General features: G+C 37.7%; 1 protein-coding gene across 1 annotated transcript in view; it reads left to right on the top strand.

The window, feature by feature from the left end:
* The window catches only part of Pou6f2 (POU class 6 homeobox 2), a 365,917-nt gene that overhangs the window by 315,652 nt on the left and 29,816 nt on the right, over positions 1 to 20,449 (top strand).

Consider the following 20,449-nt stretch of genomic DNA (forward strand, 5'->3'; position numbering starts at 1 on the left):
AATAATGTTTACTAGGAATGTCAAGAATAGGAGAAGGGTTGGGAGGTGTTTCTATATTTTAGAAGCAAGATTTTTCTTTCCTTCCCCGAGGATGTCAAAGTTTTATTTTGTTTTTATTTTTATACAATGACTCATGTTATGACCTTAGTTGAAGAATTTAACTCTCGTTACTGGGGCATTCTTTGAAACAAACAAACAAAAGTTAAATTTAAAAATAAAATTTCAGTTTTGCTTTTTTATTTTGCACTAAAAAAAAAAACTTGGATATAATAGAGGAAACTGGTAAGTTTCCTTCCCTGATTGCTATAGATTTCTAAACAAATCTCAGTAAAGCCAACTTCTGGGTATAGGGGAAACTAAGGAAGAAGTCCTGTAAAAGCGACAAAAGGATGAGTTAGAAAGATGCCAATTGCAAGTCAGCCCTGTGGCCCTGGCCTCTTGCTGATTCTCCTATCAGCTGGGTGGTCTTTTTCTTGGGTGTAGATTTTCTTTAGTCTGTCAGAGCCAGTTACATCCTCTTATCATAAGAGTCCATTCCTTTCCATGGCTAATGTGCCCATGTCATGTTCACCAGAGCTTCGGATAATCCAAAACACCTAAAAGGTGCATAAATACAAAGCAAGTGGAATCTGACCATATTGAGGGTATCTTCCAATGGAAAGCCTGACCCAGAACCCAGCTTCACTGTTAGGGTATGTGCTTCTCCAATGTAGCTGCTTATAATCAAAAAACATGGGGAGCTTACATCCTCATAAAGATTTTCTCTCTCAGAGTTATTTATTTATCCTGCAGTCTGTTTATGTACTCTGCTTGGCCTGCTATGTGGAGAGCAGGAATTGCAATGTCTTAAACCCTGTTTTTTTATTTTACATAAAGAGTAAACAAAGATGCATTATAAGCTAAACCATCTTCATCTATGTCCCAGTGAAAGAAAAAGCTGACCTTGTTATATTTCCTGGGCGGGTACAGGATTGTCCCGTCAGAACCCGGAGGGCTGAACGATGGAGCTTGTCAAAGACAGGCCCCATGTAATGAATCATCTTATCACAGGTGCACACCACACATATTAAAGGAGGGTTGTATGAACATTGTGCCCTCTACAGTAACCTTTCAATGTCTGCTTTAACCCTTGTTCCAATCCCTTTTCATCAAAGGATCATTTTATGCAGCCAGCTCCAAATGGAGGCTCTCAAAAGCCTATTAAGATTTCTGGAGGGATGAGGTTGCTGGGGTGGAGGAAAAGTTGGTTTTAATATCTATAACTCATATTCACATCAGTTCGGTCCTGGAAGATGCTTTCTAGAGCTGTGCCCAGAAATAGAACACCCTCTTTCACTCCTGCCAGGTGCATGGCCCTTGAGATGTAAATTTTAAGAGCTTAAGATAGGAACCACACTTCCCTGAATGGGTATTTCCCTCTGATTTTTCTGTTCCAACATTCAAGTAAAATGCACTACCATATTCTACCACTTGAGTATTTATGATGGGTAAAATGCTTTATTATGTAGAAGGAATTTTTAGGAGTTTATTTTTCTGAAGATTTAATGGCTGATCATTTAGCCAGTTACAAATTCTCAGGGACTAGAGTTACAATCTTTGCTAGCCTCTGAGCCCAGGGATAGCTCCCAGCCAAAAGGTAGCCAAGAGAAAATTAGAAACTCTGCTATGGTATTTGATGTAGTAAACAAACCTCTCAAAGTAGAAAAAAAAATTACATTTACAGAGACACTAATCATGCCCATTCATGACATCTTGCCTGTATTTTAACATGTGTCCTATGGTATCTTATCCACCTCCTAGTACAGAAAGAGTCCTAGACTTAAAATACCTCTCAAGCAGATGATTTGGCCACATTCATGAAACACTATTTTTTTTGTCTTAATCTTTGTAATATTTGGGAATAAACACAGTCATTTTCTCAGAAAAGGGTGCATACCCTGCATCTGTTGGCACAGAGATGCGTGTTTGAGCCTTTGAAGATGAGGTAAACAGCCTGTAGTCAAATTATACCCAAATGATACAAGCAAAGATTATTTGGTTTATGTTGTATGTGTGTGTGTGTGTGTGTGTATGTGTGTGTGGCTTGTGTTAGGGTGATACAAAAGGTAAGAATACATTAGAACCAGGTTAATACAATTAGCCTTGTTCAAAATAACATGGAAACTAGAATTACTATACCATTTCAATTTCTTAAAAGTCTCCAAAGAATTTTCCAAGAAAAGGTATAAAGAGAAAACTCTTATAAATTTAGAGACTATTTTACTAGAGCTTTTGAGGTCAACTGTTTTTTTTTTCTTTCTCTCTCTTTCTTTCTCTTCTTTTTTCAACTTTTGAAATTTGCATTAAAATCTAAACCTATGTTTGAAAAGCACATTTTTCTGGATAGTTATGCTGATTGGTGAGGTTAGGTGTGTATAGAATATGGACATTGACCAAGGTATCCTGACTAGTGAAGGAGAGTCTAGTTCTCAAAGAACCCTTTCTCTTTACCTATACACTGTATTGCCTTTTGCTGCATATGCAAATCAAATATGGTTTGATTAAGAAGTGGGATAATTCTATTCCAAAATGCCCTGATCTTCACTCTCCACCTGCTAAGATTCTTTTGGCTACTTGGAAACAAAAGACGGGATTGCCCAGTAGGTAAGAACACTGCCTTTGAATCCAGACTTACTTGGGACTGCCTCTTCCTGGTCTTATGATCTTGGGACAGTGATATAACCAACCCAAGCCACAACCTCACCCTTAAAATTCAAATGGAAGCCATGTGAAACAGTCATACCTCCTGCAACCTGTGCTAGCCCCTGACACTCAGCACAAGTGGTACCACGTCTAGTGCCTCAGGTGGGCAGATGCCCACCCCACGTGAGGAGACATGCCAGAATCTTCCTTTGGGGTCCTGGCCTTCCACTCTCAATAGGAAGAAATCTCACAAACTAGCAGTTTGTTTCCCCATCTTGGAATCTGTGTCTCCATTAACTGTATTCCAATAAACTTAGATGGGAAATCTCACTATATCAAAGGGTTTTTATTTCTGCTCCCATTTTTTTTTTTTTTGGTTCACCAGAACCAATAATTTGAGCAAATATGAAAGTAAAACTGTCATTTCTATAAGTTCTAACTTTTCCCATTCATGTACCATTAATTCAAAAGGCAGGCACTACTATTTAATAGAGTTATTCATTTTAACAGAAATGCTACATTCTAAGTCACAAAGTACATGTCTCACCCAGGAATGTTTAAAGGTTTTAAAATTAGGTCAGACTCAGCTTTAAGACGGGAAGGTAGCAAATGTCCTCCTGGTTATTAGTGGTCATAAAACTGATATTGGATATGGCATTGCTATGAACACGGACAGTAGTTCTCTTAGTGGATTGGGAGTTCATGCAAGAATTGGTAGGCAATGGGATAAGCACTAGACATCTCTAGTGAATCTTTGAATCCCAGGTTGGCCAATAGCTAGCTCTATGACCTAGAGCAAATTCCTTGAGCCGTCTAAGCCTCAGTCTTCCTGACTACAAAATAAGGATGATAAAATCTAAGCCCCTAGATTGGGAGCATTAAATACGATCATGGGGGTAGGGAGCCTACCACAATGCCTGAGTTCACAGGTAAAGATTCAATAAATGTTGACCAGAATTATCTTTTTCATCACCACTTAGAGTTTTGTTTAGCATTTTCAAGAAAACCATATTTGATTTGCATATGCAGCAAAAGGCAATTCAGTGTATAGGTAAAGAGAAAGGGTTCTTTGAGAACCAGACTCTCCTTCACTAGTCAGGATACCTTGGTCAATGTCCATATTCTCTCTGTGCCTCCAGAGAAAAGTAGGGATAATAATGACACCAGCTCTAGGATTAAAGTGCTTAGAATGGAGTCAGACTCACAATCTTCTCTCAATGCTATCACTCCATAAATGCTATCTATTAATCAAGATGATACGTGTTTTCAGTTCATAACTTCACATGAACCTGTGTGAGTATCTATGTGTGAGGCATTTGAGAGAGTGAGAATCTTAGTAGTAAGGCGTTAAGTTATTCTAAGGAAATCTCATCTTTATTCTGGATAGTTCAGCAGTGGGTTGGGGGAGTGTGAGTGTGTTTGTGTGTGAGTGTGTGTGTGTGTATGTTGTGTGTTGTGTGTGTGTGTTCCTAATACACATTCAGTGAGTATGTTCAGAATTTGGCAAGTAGATTTTCCATCGATTTGTTCAGCAATAGAATTGGCTTCCCTTGTGCCCCTGGCAATATCTCCTTATTGGCATTATTACAGAAAAGTAAAAGCAAATGAAATTTTATTTTATCCTGGGGTTAAAGAAAGCATTTTACATTTTAACTGAAGCTGGGAATGTTTCCTGATGAAATTAAGTCCTCGACCACTGTGAAGTTTCCTTAAGTGGTAGCAAGTGAACTCCAAGACCCCCTCCCCTTTTGTCTTTAAAGAGCCAGTCAAGTAAAAACAACAACAAAAAAACAACTAAACAACATTATTTTTAATGTACAAATAGAATAAAAAAGGTAAGGAGACCCACACAGGTTATTCAATAATAGACAAACTATAATATGACTAAATGTTGGCTGAGCAGAATTGGTTTGGTGAGACAGAAGGATTTGCTGTAGCAATGTAGGATAGAAGCTGCCTTCTAAAATGATCTCAAGCTGATGAAAGAAAAACTACCTATAGCCTATGCATTGTGGCTTGTACAAACCATTGATTTTGACTCGCCTGTATTCAACTGCTGTGGGCTAGAGAAAGGTGTATGGAGAAGCAGGAATATCACTAGCACTTTATATGTACACACCAACTGTCCAATTATCACTTTAAAATGTGATTTTAAAATATATATCTTAGAATTGAAGAAACATGATGCTTACATACAGATACTCCTCTGAATTGTAATAATGAACTAAATAATATCTCCAGAGGGCAGCAGAGTAGCTACAAGCATGGGTTTTAGCTACGAAATACAAAACACTGTCATTTTTTAGTTGTGTGGCTTTGGATAAGTTATATAACTTTTCCGGGCATTTGTTTTCTCATCAATAAAAGGGAAATGATAAGGCTTCTCACATGTATTTGTCGTGGGGTTAAACTTGATAATAGGAAAAGTGCTTAGCACAGTTCCTGATATGTCTCATGCATTTAATAAATTATACCTATTCCCTTTCAAATGAAAAGCCAGCAGTTGACCCTGCTATGTGCCACTGAAATAATTTAGCACATAATTTAAATAGGAAGATGGGAATCTTTTAGAGCAAATCACTACAAGATGAACAAAGATAAAGTTATAACATATGCTATTCTCAGCCAAAGGATTGAGAGATAAATGAATGTATTCAATAAGTGTCTATTGAGCCCTCTATAGGTTTTATTAGATCTGCTAAAAGAATCTACAAAACTATAGCTGCACAAATTTGTAAAACTATTTCCAATCCCTGTGGAAAATAGTATGTGATTCTGACCATGTGACCAAAGCAAATGAGGAGCATTGAACATAATGGGCCAAAGCCAATTGACAAAGAATTTAGGGAATTTCATATATATTGTTGTATTTCTTTTTTAATGGTGACATGCATAAAATGTATATCAACTAACTGTACAAAAAAAAAAACCCCACAAAACATCCTGTTTACATTCTCCATATTAGTTTCATTTCTCTTGTTCATTTTTAAAAGAAACAAAAGTTGGGCTGGGGATTCAGCCTAGTGGTAGAATACTTACCTAGCATGCATGAGGTTCTGAGTTCAATCCCTTCTCCCTCCCAAAAAATTACAGACAAACTTAAAATTGATACCCTTTCCTCCCATTCCCAAAGTAATTACATTGATAAATCGGTGACTCTTTTCCATGCAAATTTTGAATTTTTTTTACTACAAAATATTGAGAAAGCAAGATACAAACTGCATACAAAATGATACTGTTTTTAATACAGAGAAACAATAGAGTATATTTAAACATTTTACATAAATAAGAACCAAACCTATTTTATTGAAAGTTCAGAGTTGGCAACTGTGTGTTTTCTCAAGAAGATTATGAACAGAGCAATCTATTTACATAACATGCTTAACTAATGGTTTTGGCTATATTTTCCAAACCAAAACTTCAAAGAGTCTGACAAAAGATTTTAATTTCTCATTTGCAAATGTCATCATATGAAGTTTTTTATATATAAAAAAAGGTATAAAACTTAAATCCCATTGAGTGAATTATATTCCAAGTAGCATTTTTTTTAGAGAACATTTATAAAAATCTGCTCTGCCTAGAGACTGGGAAATATATGTTTGTGGGGTTACTAACATTATAAGAATTTTACCCAGGCTTCATTGAAGTAATAAAGATAAAACAACAATAATAAACAACCTCGATCTTTCTAATAACATATCAAATCTGCCCTTCGAGCCCGATTAAGAGCTTTGTTTCCTCATTTCAGAAGAAGCAATTGCATTAATGCAGGTTTTCCTTAAGTGTGAGCCTTATGAGCCCCTCTAGAGGCTCCACAAACAAGGATTCCCGGGTCAAATGAGCTGCCCAGCTGTCTAGCTTGGTGCCCACCACAAACTCAGGTCCTGCGCTGCAGAGACTCGCGTGGCTTATTCTCCTGGGTGGAGATGGGCAATCGGGCCACCCCGCGGAATTTAACTTTCTTAAACCCTCTTTCCCCAACCCAACACTTCACAGAATTTATACTCTCCGAGCAGGCTTTAGAAAAATGCTACGGGAAATAATTCACACTCATTCTTGTCCATGGTTTTTTAAATGCGAAATATTCATTTAAATCAGAAAAGAACTTCCTCCTAAGGAGGTTTGCTTTGCAACACGGGCTTTGCTTTTGTGCTACTGCTTTGTTGCCTACTTATTATGTTTCAGAAATAAGGGGTCTCAGACCATTCCAAGAACTCCCTGGGACTCATAATATGCAAATCGAGTGCAGATTAATGTGTGGTTGTCCCAAGGCCCATGCTGAAAATACGCTCCCTTTGGAGTTTTGTAATCTGCTATATGACAGGTCAGAAGTGGAGTCCAGGGAGGCGGTTGATGAATCAATGAAGTCCAGCTTTTGAATCCTTGCCATTCTGAGTTGTGGCCCTCTTGGGTAAATGGTGCTTTTGAGCCTTGATAGCAGTGATTCTGCGGACTCTGGACTTCCTGGAAGGTTTGGCCACCAGAGCAGCTCTGCGGCTGCAGCCAACACGCGGTACTGATCAGGGTTCAGAGCCCAGCAGCTCCACCAGCAGAAGCACAGTGCAGTCCCTCATCCCTGAACAATAGGCAGCCTATTGTTCATCCAGATCTCCCCAGAGCTGCCAAAAGCTTCCCCTCTCTCCGCCTCACGTTCCACCCCCTCATTCCCCACCTCCATTTCCGACATGTAAGTATCCTCAGTCCAGAAACCTGTTCGACTTAATTTTTAAAAGCCTCCTCTGAGATCTTTCTTTCCACCCTTCTTCACCAGCAAAACTCAGTCGTGCAACTTGTTATGTGCAATAAAATGGGTGGGCAGGAATATACAATTTTTAAAAATCCAGTGTGGATTTTGCCCCTGGAGATTGAGTAGAGAGGACCAGTCTTTCACCTAAAGCAGAATATTGTGCGGTCATTTTTCCTGCCCTGATCACAACAACGTTTTGTTTTGGTTTTCTTTGCTTTTAATTCTTCATATTCCTGCAAATAGGGAAATCTTTTCTCTCGTGTAGGCCTCTCTGTCAAGACTATTGGCACATCCTTTCTTTCTGAAGAATAGGAGAGGGGCCAATTAACTCCTGAAGGATCCCAATTAAGAGCTATAATTCTAAACAGGTAGTAACTTAAAGACGCCATTTATAGCTCTAGTCAGAACCACCTTTTTTTGAATGCTTTTTCACTAGCATATTTGCACTCCAATTACTGCATCCTTATGGCAAAATTCTCTCCCTAATAATAATCATGTGACTCATTTCAGCATGCTAAGTTCTTTAACCATGTTAACTCTTAGATGAGTGCTAAGTTTTATCTGGATATTCCCTTGGGCCAAGCAACTTCTAGAAAAGAACAATGAAAATAATATCTCCCCTGCTCTAAGCCTGCATCATGGGATTGGTGTCATCAATAATCCTCCTGGAGCAATTCATAGTTAGGTTTGATTATCCCAGCTGTGCAACTCTCAAGATGCCCAGGGTTAAGTGACTCCCTGGAATAAAACCCTTTGTAAGTGGCAGAACTGAGATTTTGGCCCAGAGGCCCCACCCGTTCTCTTATACCACCCTGATTTTCTCTTGTTTAAAGACTTACTTTACTTCCTGGATGCCCCATAGACATGTCAGAACCTCTAGAACTTTCATTTCTCCATCTGCAAATGAGAACTATACTTCTTACCCTTCAATCTCAGACTTTTCTTGAAGGTGTACATAAATACATATCTTTGAAAACTGTTGCTATAAATAATCAGGTTATTTTATTTATATTTTCATCATTATTATTTTTGCTGATCAAAGATATTAGAGAGGTAAGTCTCTAAAGCAGTACATCAGCCTTAGAAAGTATCTCAGGTCTGCATATCATCTTGCCAGAATTGGCCCAGGCAGATCATAGGTCTCTTGGCTCCCATAAGGCATTTTAACCATGAGGAAAGAAAGAATCCTGTGATATGTGTAAATGTGCGCACAGACACACACACACCCATATACACACACAAATACACATACTTTTTAAATCCTCTTAGGGTGGTAGACCTAAAGGTCTATTTAATATATTAAAGTTTTATGTGTAAGGCTTTTAAGTGGGCCATACAGCATTACTGTATCTAATACAGTGCCTGCCAAATTAAACTGACAACTGTCTATTTACTTGGCTTTCAATTTATTTTAACATTTCACTGTTGCTATAAAGACTTAACAATATAAAGGATGTTAAACATTTAGCACTTCAATAGTGAATGCTAAACATGTCCCTTGACCACATTTCTCTTGAAACCATGGTCCCTCCAGCATGCAGTGAGGACCTGTTTCACAATTTTGAATCTGCTGACAATACTGTTAGTAACCAGGTAAACTTAACAACCTTGTTTCCTCCAGATTAAAGCAACAGTCAGCTAGATGATGTCCAGCCTGCTTCCCTAACATGACTATGCAGCTGCTGGACATAATAGCACCCTTTTCTCTGTAAAAAATGCTTTATTTAATCAGGATTATATTACTAACAAGGTTCATGTAAGTACCTTGATTTCCTCTGGTGCCCTAGAATAAAAACATTCCCATCTGCCTTCAATAAATCTGTAAATAATGTTAGGAAGCCATCCCAGGTAATCAAAGGGAGGGAACAAGTGATATGTACAGGGAGAAAAACAAACATTTCTTTTAAGTTCACATAGAAGTTCAGGATTTGGTTGCAACTTAAACATGGAAGATTTTTTAATGTGAGGATCTTCTCAGTATCACTGGGTTATAAGAGAACTATTTTTTAAATATGAAAGTGTCCTTGAGAGAAAGGATACTTATGTTTAGAAGGTGATACACAAATTTCTTAAATGAACACAAAAGGGAGTGGCATCGAATGCTCAGGACATGGTAATCTGGGACTCTAAGAACTCATTTTGATTTTTGATAAATCAAAAACATAAAATCATATGTTTTAAGATATATAAAAATAGAGCTTCTGCCCCTTTGGCTCACATGCAAATAAGACAGTAGAAGTGGGGATGTTATCTATGGTTTTATGTACCTTGACTTGTTTCTGCAGTGAAGAACTAAGATGAATCAGAAAGCACTAAGAATTTGTTCTTCTCAGAAACTAAAGCTGATTCAACAAACACTGCTAGAAATGCTCCAAATATTTTAAAGAAGTTAAATATATTATTTTTTAACTCTGAGATGTTGATTAAATTAATGATTCTATAACTAAATGACTCACTTGTTTTTTGATGTTAAGTATCACTACATCAACTTCTCCACTATTTAATAACATAAATGTCTACTTCATGAATTATTTCATCTGGAAAGACTGGCAAGAAAAATATTCCTGATAAAACTATACTTCAAACGTAATGTAAAATCCCAAAATTCATTCTGTTGGCATTAATTAAAAGTCATTGAGCCTAGAACAGGACAGTCAGGAAATCATTGTGTTAGTGATTTATCAGTGATGATAAATCACATTTCCTCAGGACCAAATTTGAAATACCAAATGTATATTTTTTAGGGACATTTAAAGTAAGAGCCAGAAAACTCTGAGAAGTTCAGTTGGAAGAGTACATCTGGCCCTCTTCCATCTATCAAAAATTGCCTGATCATTGGGGATAAAGGTGCAGATTGATCATCTATGAAAATGGGGATGCAATTTTATGAGAAAAACTCATCAGCATAATTCTAATGAACTGTGGTCTTTGTTGTGAGAAATGAGAAAATCTGTGGTCTCACCCTAAAGAACATTAAGAAAACATTACTTGCAGGAAATTGAAAAAGTAATATATGTTAGAGTGATGAGGACAACTTTTTTCTGATTGAACAGATAGATAAATATTGCATGCAAGTATCAAAATACGTTTAATTTTGCCACAACAATGGATATTCTCTTCATAAAAAGCACATGAATCATCTTGGACTCACAGAACTGGGTGATGATAAACAGATGCATCTTTAATGGCACTTGGAGTGGCCTCTTTCTCCACCCTATTTTTTTTCTTTTCTTAGAGTCTTGTTTTGTTGTTTATCCTAATTTAAATTCAACTTTACAGCCTGAGTGCGCTCACTGCGTATAAACACAGAACTAGGAGATGCTAAATATGTATAGCACTTTCTGGAGCAATTGCCAAACATTTTCTTCACCAATTCCCATTGAATAAGAACTTATTTCGATGAAGGATGAATTTGGAATATTGGAAATCACTGGTCCCTGATTAGATTTTTGCTATCATTGCGGTAGCTCTTTTTTTCTCTCTCTCATTTGGAGAAAAAATATAAAATAAACAGTTCATAGGTCTAGGGCCTCATTTGGGAATGTTTGCTAAAGCTTCTAAGGACAAGCCTTGAGTCAAGGTGTTCTCCCAAGCAATAAATAACTTTAATCTGATTTAGTCTCTTAATCTGGTACCAACAGGCAGAAGCAGAAATACTTTTCCAAATTCTAAGTATTTTTTGCTCATATTAAAAGTTAAAGTCTTAGGCAAAGCCGTGTAAAGGCTCACAAACTTGGTCTTTCTGCAAAAAAGATGGCTTCACCCCAGTTGTGATATTCTTTTGAAAGGAAAAAAAAAACTGTTTTTGCAATTCTACAATGTTGGCAGTTGCAGAGAACATGAAAAGAACTCACGGTTTAATTTGTAATCATTTGAGAAAAGGGGAAATGATGATGGAAAAAAAAATGTTTCCAGTTCATCCTTAAGAATTTGTCTTTGTTTTCTGGTTCATAGAAAATTCTTGAACTTTCCAATGGACAAATATAATGAAAACGTAAAACCACTGAAGAGAATTGAAAATGGAAGTATTAGATCATCTTTACAAATATTTTCATTTTATCCCACTGAATAAGTAATATTCAAATAAGTAAAGTGAGAAAAAAAGAATAAGTAATGTGAGAAGCTACAAATCAAAACTAAGGCTTGAAGGAATTTGCTTTTATGAAATATTATATGTGCTCTTGTTATAAATAACCATGAATTGAAATGTCCTTTTCTTATTCTAATTAGGATTTTATAGATAGGAAAATTAAAATATATTCATAGATGGGGGAAGCTTTGTGAGAGCATGGTGGAATGGAATCCCTGTTTACCAAGTAAGAAATCCATAGAATTCTTGAGGTAGAACAAAATGTACAGAGGTTATGACTATAGTCTGGTCACTGAGGAGGTTCTATTCCCAACCACATGCCTGTCATTTCTGCTCTCCTGTAGGAAACCAGCAATTTTTGTCCTTGGAAAACAGTTCTGATTGTTACCTAACCTCTGCAGGCATTTTAGACACCAACCTTTCTTCCTTCCTTCCCTCCTTCCTTCCCTCCTTCCTTCCTTTCTTCCTTTCTTTCTTTTCATATATAGTCAGGGTGGTTTAAAAGCAAGATTTAAAATAGTCATATTTCTCGAATTCCCAAGATCTAGAACAGTACCTGAGAAAAGTACACAGTAGGTATTCACTAAGTGGAATACAGAAATGAATTTTCAATAATATTGGCCTTCCTTGAGGAGTTAAAAAAAAAAAACTACCAGTTTTCAAGAGAGAATAAGAAACTATTTCAATGAACACAGGTGTCCAGTGAAACATCTGATCACGTAAACAATCATTTTTCAAAAGGAGAGACCTCCAAAGACCACCAAAAGTCATTGACAATTGCAGCAGTTTCCTGTAGAACTCTTGTCAACAGCAGGAGTTTTAGGTTATATAAATTGCTACCATCTTGACTATCCTGCCCACAGGGAGACTAGGCTGTCTTCATTGGGGGGTTGCTGGTGCCATGTGAGAACAAGATTTACAGAAAAAAAATCTATTAATCCAAAATAAAAGGTTTGCAGAATTCACATGGCTGGGTAATTTCCTGACCTTCTTTAGTGGACATGAGTACAATGTGGTGTGGCCCTGTACCATGTACACAGCAGGCCCTCAGAAAGGATATACTGAGTGAATGAATGAATTCGTAGGTGTACATGAGTGATCAATTTGTACATGAGTGAATGCCTGAGTAAAACAACCTCTTAGATTTGAATCCATTATGGAATAAAGCAGAGGGGTTCTGCCAATGAATATGCTGCCAATGTCTGCAGTCTACAACCATAAGACATACTTTTAATATGTAAAATATTAATATTTGTACAAACCTAGTCAAACATACACTCAAAACCTTTAAATATGCTACCATAAGCAATACACTTCCAGGGGGAAATCTATGTGCTAACAACCAGCAATACATTTCTGATACGTGGAACAAAATGGCAAATTCCATTCATTTCCAAAAGAGTCCTTCCATATTTCACTTCCCTTGCCCAAATTCTCATTTCTTGCTGAACTTCTTCAAATTTGGAGAATTTTGAGATTTTTTTTGTTGTTGTTTTCTTGCCAAATTCTAAATTCTAAAACTCTTCCCATGCTGAGTCTTGCTTATTTGGTCTCTTGGGAGAACCACTTTGTATCATGGAATATTGCTCCCCAGTCATCAATGAAACCAGTAATCATTGATTCTAACACCATGCCTGTCTTAATCCACTCAGGCTGCTATAGCAAAATACCATAGACTTGGAGGTTTATAAACAACAAAAATTTATTTCTCACAGTTCTCAAGATGGATCAGTCCAAGATCGAGGTGCCAGCAGATTCAGCATCTGGAGAGGGCCCAGTTCTTGGTTCACAGCCAGTCATCTTTCTTACTGTGTTCTCACATAGTGGAAGTGTGTTTTTGTTTTGTTTTGTTTTTGTTTTTGTTTTTGTTTGTTTGTTTGTTTGGGGGGTTGTTTGTTTGTTTGTTTGTTTCATAAGGACACTAATCACATAGCCCTTTTAGCCTAATTACTTCCCAAAGATCTCACTTCCAAATACCATCATGCTTGAAATACCTTTCAACACGTGAAGCTTGGAGAGACACGTGAAGACTCAGTCTATAGCAATGCCCAACTGAACCCTCACAATAGCTGGAGACAACGTTTTGTATAATTGACTCTCTCCTGTCCTGTGTTCATTATCCCACCTTCTAGCTGAGTAAAAAGTATGCAGAAAAGCAGAAGGAAAATAGCACCATAGAGAAACCAAGAATCCTTATATAATTCAAAATTTGCCAGTGTGCTTTTAAATATAGTAAGTGTATAATTTTCAAACATAACTTTAAAACTGATGTTAATGGGAAGCATCTATGCTTTGATCAAGAAAAGGATGTAATTCCTGGACACTGACTGCTACCCCACCTGTCCTTCCAAGAACAGACCACTTAGTTCGCATCTCAATGTAGAATCATCTGTGTAAATTTAATTTAATGTTTTGATTAAAGTTTTATCAATGTTTCCTAACACTTGAGTGGGAACCCCAAATAAAGGAGAAAATAGCAAACCTCACAATTACAATAATCTATGTGAGTATAGATACTATGGAGCATCTTAAAATAAAAATTTTAAGGGAAAAAAAAAACACACTTGTCTCCAGAGTGCAGAGTATGCCAGATTCAGTTGTAGTATTACCATAGTGGGAACTGTCAACTGCTCAGAACAGCACTGAGACTGCTAACTTCATTTTGTCAAAGAACCTGAGAAAGATTCAGGTCCAATAAGAATGATCATTGTATCAATCGAGTTGACTCTTACCTGGGAGGCCTGTCAGTTCCCTGAGAGATGTAGAGTTTCTTCTGTGACGTTTGCTGCTAATGGGCTGCATAACTAGGGTTCAGCCTGTGGTCTATAAGCAAATTGTTCCTGTAAAGCAACCTTGGAATTGACATTATCCACCCTGTCTTACATCATTAAGATCTAATAGGATTCCTTCATCCCACCTTATCATTTGTAATTGGAAAACACAGGCACACACAGTAGATTTCTTTGGTCTCAACAACTAAACAAATAAAAGAATGTGTTCAAGAGTGTGTCTGGGAGTTTCAGATAGTTTTACATTTAATTAAGGAAAAGAGAGGGAAGAAAGATCCACAAAAGTACATCTTTATTGTACTTTACAAATACTGCTGATTACTCATGAGAATAACCTTGCTAACATAATTGCCAAATGGCCGGGTCAAATTGCTTCTGACTCTTCCTTCTGACATTTCCTTAGATATTGTCACTACTGTCCCCTTTGGCAGGCACTGGCTTTCCCTGGCATAATTTTAAGATTTTCAAAAGCCTCAGAGAAACTTTGGCACCTAACACATTTAAGTAGAATTTATTTTTTAAATTTATTTATTTATTCTAAATTTGTTATACATGACAGCAGAATGCATTTCAGTTCATAGTACACATACAGAACACAATTTTTCATGTCTCTGGTTGTTCACAACAATCAGTATTATAGATAGCAGGCACTTACCTCTCAGAAATAAATCAAATTCATCGTTCATGAGAAAATACATTTTCTATTCACAATTTGAAATTCTCTACCTCTGGTAGCTTGTTAAATTCTCTTTTCTCCTTTCCCAAACTCCTTGCTTTCTTTTCTCCTCTATATCTCCAGCATTCTTAGTTGACAAACTTTTGGCATTGTGAAATCACCTTTCTGAGTGTTTCTGACTTAATATTTCAGGGAAGGGCTGTTCCTTCCAACCTTAACCGTGGTGATGGTCCTTCCTGAGCCTCCAGATGAAGTTCAGGTCCTTGCTCCATTGTATTCTTGGGGAATGCAATCTTCTATGGTCACTTTAAATTGAAAATTAGATTCCCAGTTCCCTGACAACAATCAAACCTCGAGATCTTATTTGAAACGCCACTAATGGAAGCAGCAGCCACCAGCTAGGCTTCCTTTCTGCTGCTTGCTACTGTAGGAAAGGGCTGCCAGGTCCCTCTTTCTGTCCCTGTTGGAATGATTCCCCTCCTCCCTCACTTGTTAATGATGTTTCTGATCCACCAGGTTGAAGTGGGGACACAAGAGGGGATGGCCTCAGCCATCTGTGGCCCAGGAGAGCAGACGGCCCAGGCCAAGTCTTTCATGAGTTCTTCCCAGGTCTGGAAGGGGCTTTCCAAAAGCACATTTCTTTAGGCCATGTGTTTCCTTCCACCTGCCCATTTCCATTTCAGAGCTTGCTGTACTTCAGATCTGCTCCCCAAAGCCCTCTCTGGTGCTGTCCTAGTGCCCATTCTCCAGAGGGTCCTCTAGAACATCTAATGGCTCAGATTCATGAGTCTAGAGAAACATATATTCTTACCCTTGCTATCAATGGATGTGTAACTAATGCCTATTGTATGCAGGGCTCATTCTCTCTCTCTCCCCCTTCTCCTCTTCCTCTTCCTCCCCTCCTCTTCTCCTTCCTCTCTTTCTTTCATTCTTTCTTCCTCTTCTCCTTCTCTCTCTCTTTTTCTCTCCTTTCTCTTCCTTTTTCTTCCTTCTCCCCTCTAAGCTCAAAAACCACAGCGTCTTGTCTTTGCACTCTTTAGGTACATGTCCCCAAATTTGAGAGTATGATATTGATCCAACCTCTTTTATTAACCTTAAGGTAAGGAGAAAGCTCCCCATGTCCCACCCCTGGAAGTGGAGAAGATGCACAGAATTTCAAAAGTTCTCCGTGTCCACTGTGGAGGCCTTAGTTCTGGAATTGTCTAGTTGGTTTTCAGAATCCCCCTCTATGTAGTCAGCATATAGTCTAGTCTTTCCTTTGAAATACAACACCTTTTGAATCTTGGTGCCAACATGGAAACTTCCAACTTAGCACTCTGTTTAAGACAGGGAAGATTTAATTATGTTTCATGTTAAGCTACTGTCTTCTCTTCTTAGCAATAAACTCTTTCCATGGTGATATAACCTTCAAAAGAGCTTTTGCAACTTTGTGAAAATGCCCATACACTCATGTAAGCAGAATAAGTTATGAATGAACATTTGTTGAACACCTATTTGATTGGCAAAGCCCAATGTTGAGGGCTTCACATGCATTATCATATTTAGTATTCACCATACCTCAAGCAGTGAACATCATTATTCCCGTTTTACAGATGAGAATACTAAAAATCTAAAGATAAAGTAATTCACCAGCAATCTCCACTAGTTCATAGGAAAGCTGAGCTTAAACACAGTCAGTAGGGAATTTGTTTCCTCTATTAAGAAGAATTACCTTTAAAGGCTTTAAGAAGCTTTTAGGGAAAAGGAGGGGTTGTTTTTATTGTTGTTATTGCTGTTTTTATAATATCAGTTTTAATGCAAATTATTCTTTACATAATGTGAAAGAAAATGCTATTTTAAAGATCCTGACACCTCCAATTCTTTGCTTTTGTCTGTGAGTGTGTTTTTAAAGTTGGAACCAAACAGCAGAACACCTGGTGGGGATTCTAATTCTAGTTGACAATGGAAAACATCAAGTAGGTGGGTATTCCCAGGGGTAGAGTACCTACATACACCCACAATAAAAGCATTAAAATGTACACCTGAAAATGTTCTTTCTCACAGTTGCTTATTAAAAATGTGTGCCATCTATTGCTTGCAAAGTGGTTTAAGATAATTCAACTCATGTCCTGGCTTTATGATGCCACCCTTGGGCCCATAGCCATTCTCTATTCCCATGCCCATGCCAGATATTCTTAATCATCTTGACATTCTTTCTTCCTGACATTGGAACTTCCAGAACTTTAGGAAGCCAAAGCCAACTGATTGTCACAGCCTGCAAAATTAAAACTACTTTTTTAATGCCTTTTTTTAATGATTTTTCCCTTTGGTTTAATGTCCTTCTGTAATTGGAGGCTTTCATCTGCTTATCTTCATGCCTTTACCACTCTGATTCAGATTCTCCACCAGAAACCCTCTCAACATTTGGACTTCTCTTAGTCTTCATCTTGGACATGGCCAAATACAAGAAGGCATTAGATGGCATCTTGGAAATTAAATTTTGTTTGTGAAATAATGGTATTCCCCTACCCTCCTCAGAATCAATATCCTAATCAGGGTTGCCAAAATAATTCCAAGCATGTTTAACCTTAAATCTGGGAGCACAATGAGCCTATAATGAATGTATCGTTTAAGAAGATAAAATCATCCCTTGGAGGAAGAAAGAGAACAGCTGAAGCCAGAGGAGAAAAAAAGAAGAAAGTGATTGGCTGCTTCCACTAGGTGGTTGCTCCCCACCAGCTCCCTGCCTCTCAAATGCTTTAAGCCCCTTATTCAAGTATGGACAAAGTAATGGTAGTGTTAACAAAAGCCTTTTGACCAAAAAGTGCTGAGGTTACACAAATATTTGGAAAGGAACTGTCTCTGCTGATGCATTGAAAGCCCTGAGAAAGCCACTGATTTTACAACATTGACGGGTTTCCTGTTCTTAAAGACATGGACAACAAAATTACTTGTCAATTTGACATCTGCAATCACATTCTTGTAGCAGAGTTTAACAACATATCATAGATGGTAACAACACATGGCCCATCAGATGACTTGTCCGACTGCCTGCACTTCTGTGACACTACTCTCAGACTGTTTCAGATGACACCCACATAGTAGCGGTGAATGCATTCAGAGCATTTAACAACCAGGCAGAGGTGAATCAGGGCATTTTGAGAACCTGAGGACCCAAAAGAGCTATATGACCCTAAACTGCAAGCACTTGCTATAATCAAAATAATCTTTATGATCCTTTCTATTATAATTGCTGCTAAATAAATTTTAGTTCCAATTGGGTATAAGACACCCATAAATATGCATGGAAATAGGAATCTTTAAAATATGGATACTAATGAAACACTAATCACCTGGCTTTTCTTGCATCATGCGAAATTGTGGTTTATACTGTTAACACATCTAAGGAAAGGGACAGGTAGACATGAACAGCAACAACCAAATAAGTCTCCCATCACAGAAGCTGGAACTCTTTCAGGTCACAAATTATCATTCTAATATCAGTATGGGTCTCAGTCTGGTTAAAGTATTCATAAGAGATGAATTATTACTGGTAGAGAGTCAGGGCAATGACACAGAAGATCATTGCAAACGATGCCTGAGCTATTTGCTGTGGGATTGATGGGGCAATAACTTTACTCAAAAATTTCTAATGTTGCCAGCTCGGCATAGGGTAGGCTGTGCTTTTTGAATTGAAGTGGAAGTCAATGAATGAAGCATCCTCCATGTTGAGGATTCATGGGAGCATTTTGCTTCACACTTGGATGACTTCAATAGTATTCCAGCAACTGGTCTTGTGGTCTGTAGTCTCTCACCACTTTAGTCCATTCTATCCATACTGCCACATTCATACCAGAATATCTCCATTTCTGCACTCTTTCCCAACTGCATCAAAGCCCATGCATCATAACCCCTTGGCTGGATGGAGTTTGACACATGCTGGCCTGTTGCCTCCTCTGGCCTCCAAACTGGAGAGCTCACCATCCTCCCTATCTCTCATCTCTAGGTTAGTCTTGCCGCTTTACCCAATCCCATCCAACCTCCCTATCTTCTGTGAGTCTTCCTAAACCATCCCCACCTTTCTTCCTCTGAAGTTACTTGTTTATCCTCAATATTCTTCTGCGCACCTGCTATATAGGTATAGAAATTGTCATCAGATAGTCCCTGTCCACTCATTTAATATTTTTCATTTCTCCCCTTGAATTGGTAGAATCTTTCTTTCAATGTCTTATTACCCCTACCCTGTACCAACTGCATCTCCTTGGCATCCCCCATGGCATATGATGCAATGCTTACAGAAAGGAGGGTCTACAGGAACCCAGCTGCTCCACCAGAATCCTCAGTGTTATAGGAGAACATGGATTAGTTTTGAGTATTGAATGACTTGAACATGAGTCATAGCCAGTCACCTTATTTGTTCAGCAGCATGACCTCCATCAGGATTTCTTCTAGAAGTAAATTCTGAGCTTTGGGGATCTGAGCAGTCAAACTCCCCTAAAACCTAGTTTTCAGATAACAAGTGTCTCAAAAGTATCCTCTTTCTACCTTTGCCCTGAAACAAGACATCCCCTGTCCACTTGTCAAACCTGTTTTAATTTCCTGATTTAGTTGAAATATGTGTGGATGCAATTACATCCACTAAATCCCAAAAAGCCTAACTTTATTTTTTCCACATCTTTTATTGGTGTATTATAGTTGTACACAACGATGGTATTTGTTGTTACACATTCGTACTTACATGAAATATAACATAATTTGGCGAATATCACTCCTCAGCCCTTCTACCTCCTCCCATCTTTTGGCCCCTTTCCCCTACTGATCTGCCTTGATTTTCATGTGATCACCCCTAAATTTTCTTGTCCTTTTTCTTCTCTATCTTCTGCATTTGAGAGAAAACATAAACTTTGACCTTCTGAGTTTGACTTATTTCAATTCTAGTTCCATCCGTTTTCCTGCAAATGACATAATTTCATTTTTCTTTATGGCTGAGTAAAATACCATTGTGTGTGTGTGTGTGTGTGTATAATTTTTTCTTTATTCATTCATTTGTTGATGGACACCTAGCTAGACTGGTTACACAGTTTGGCTACTGTGAATTGTGCTGCTATGAACATGGGTATGCATGGATCACTGTAGTATGACTTTAATTCTTTAGGATAAATACTGAGGAATGGTACAGCTGAGTCATATGGTAGTTCCATGCCTAGTCTTTTGAAAAACATCTATATTGATTTCCATAGTGGTTGTACTAATTTAGAGTCCCACCAACAGTGTAAAAATATTCCTTTTTCTCTATATCCTATCTAGCATTTATTGTTATTTGTATTCTTGATGGCTGCCATTCTGACTGGTGTAAGATGAAATCTCAGTATAGTTTTGATTTGTAGTTCCCTAATTGATAATGATGTTGAACATTTTTTTCATATATTTGTTGGCTATTTGTGTTTCTTCTTTTGAGAAGTGTCTATTTAATTCATTTGCCCATT

Source organism: Marmota marmota, unplaced genomic scaffold (genome assembly GCF_001458135.2).
Source record: "Marmota marmota marmota unplaced genomic scaffold, marMar, whole genome shotgun sequence".
NCBI lineage: Eukaryota > Metazoa > Chordata > Mammalia > Rodentia > Sciuridae > Marmota > Marmota marmota.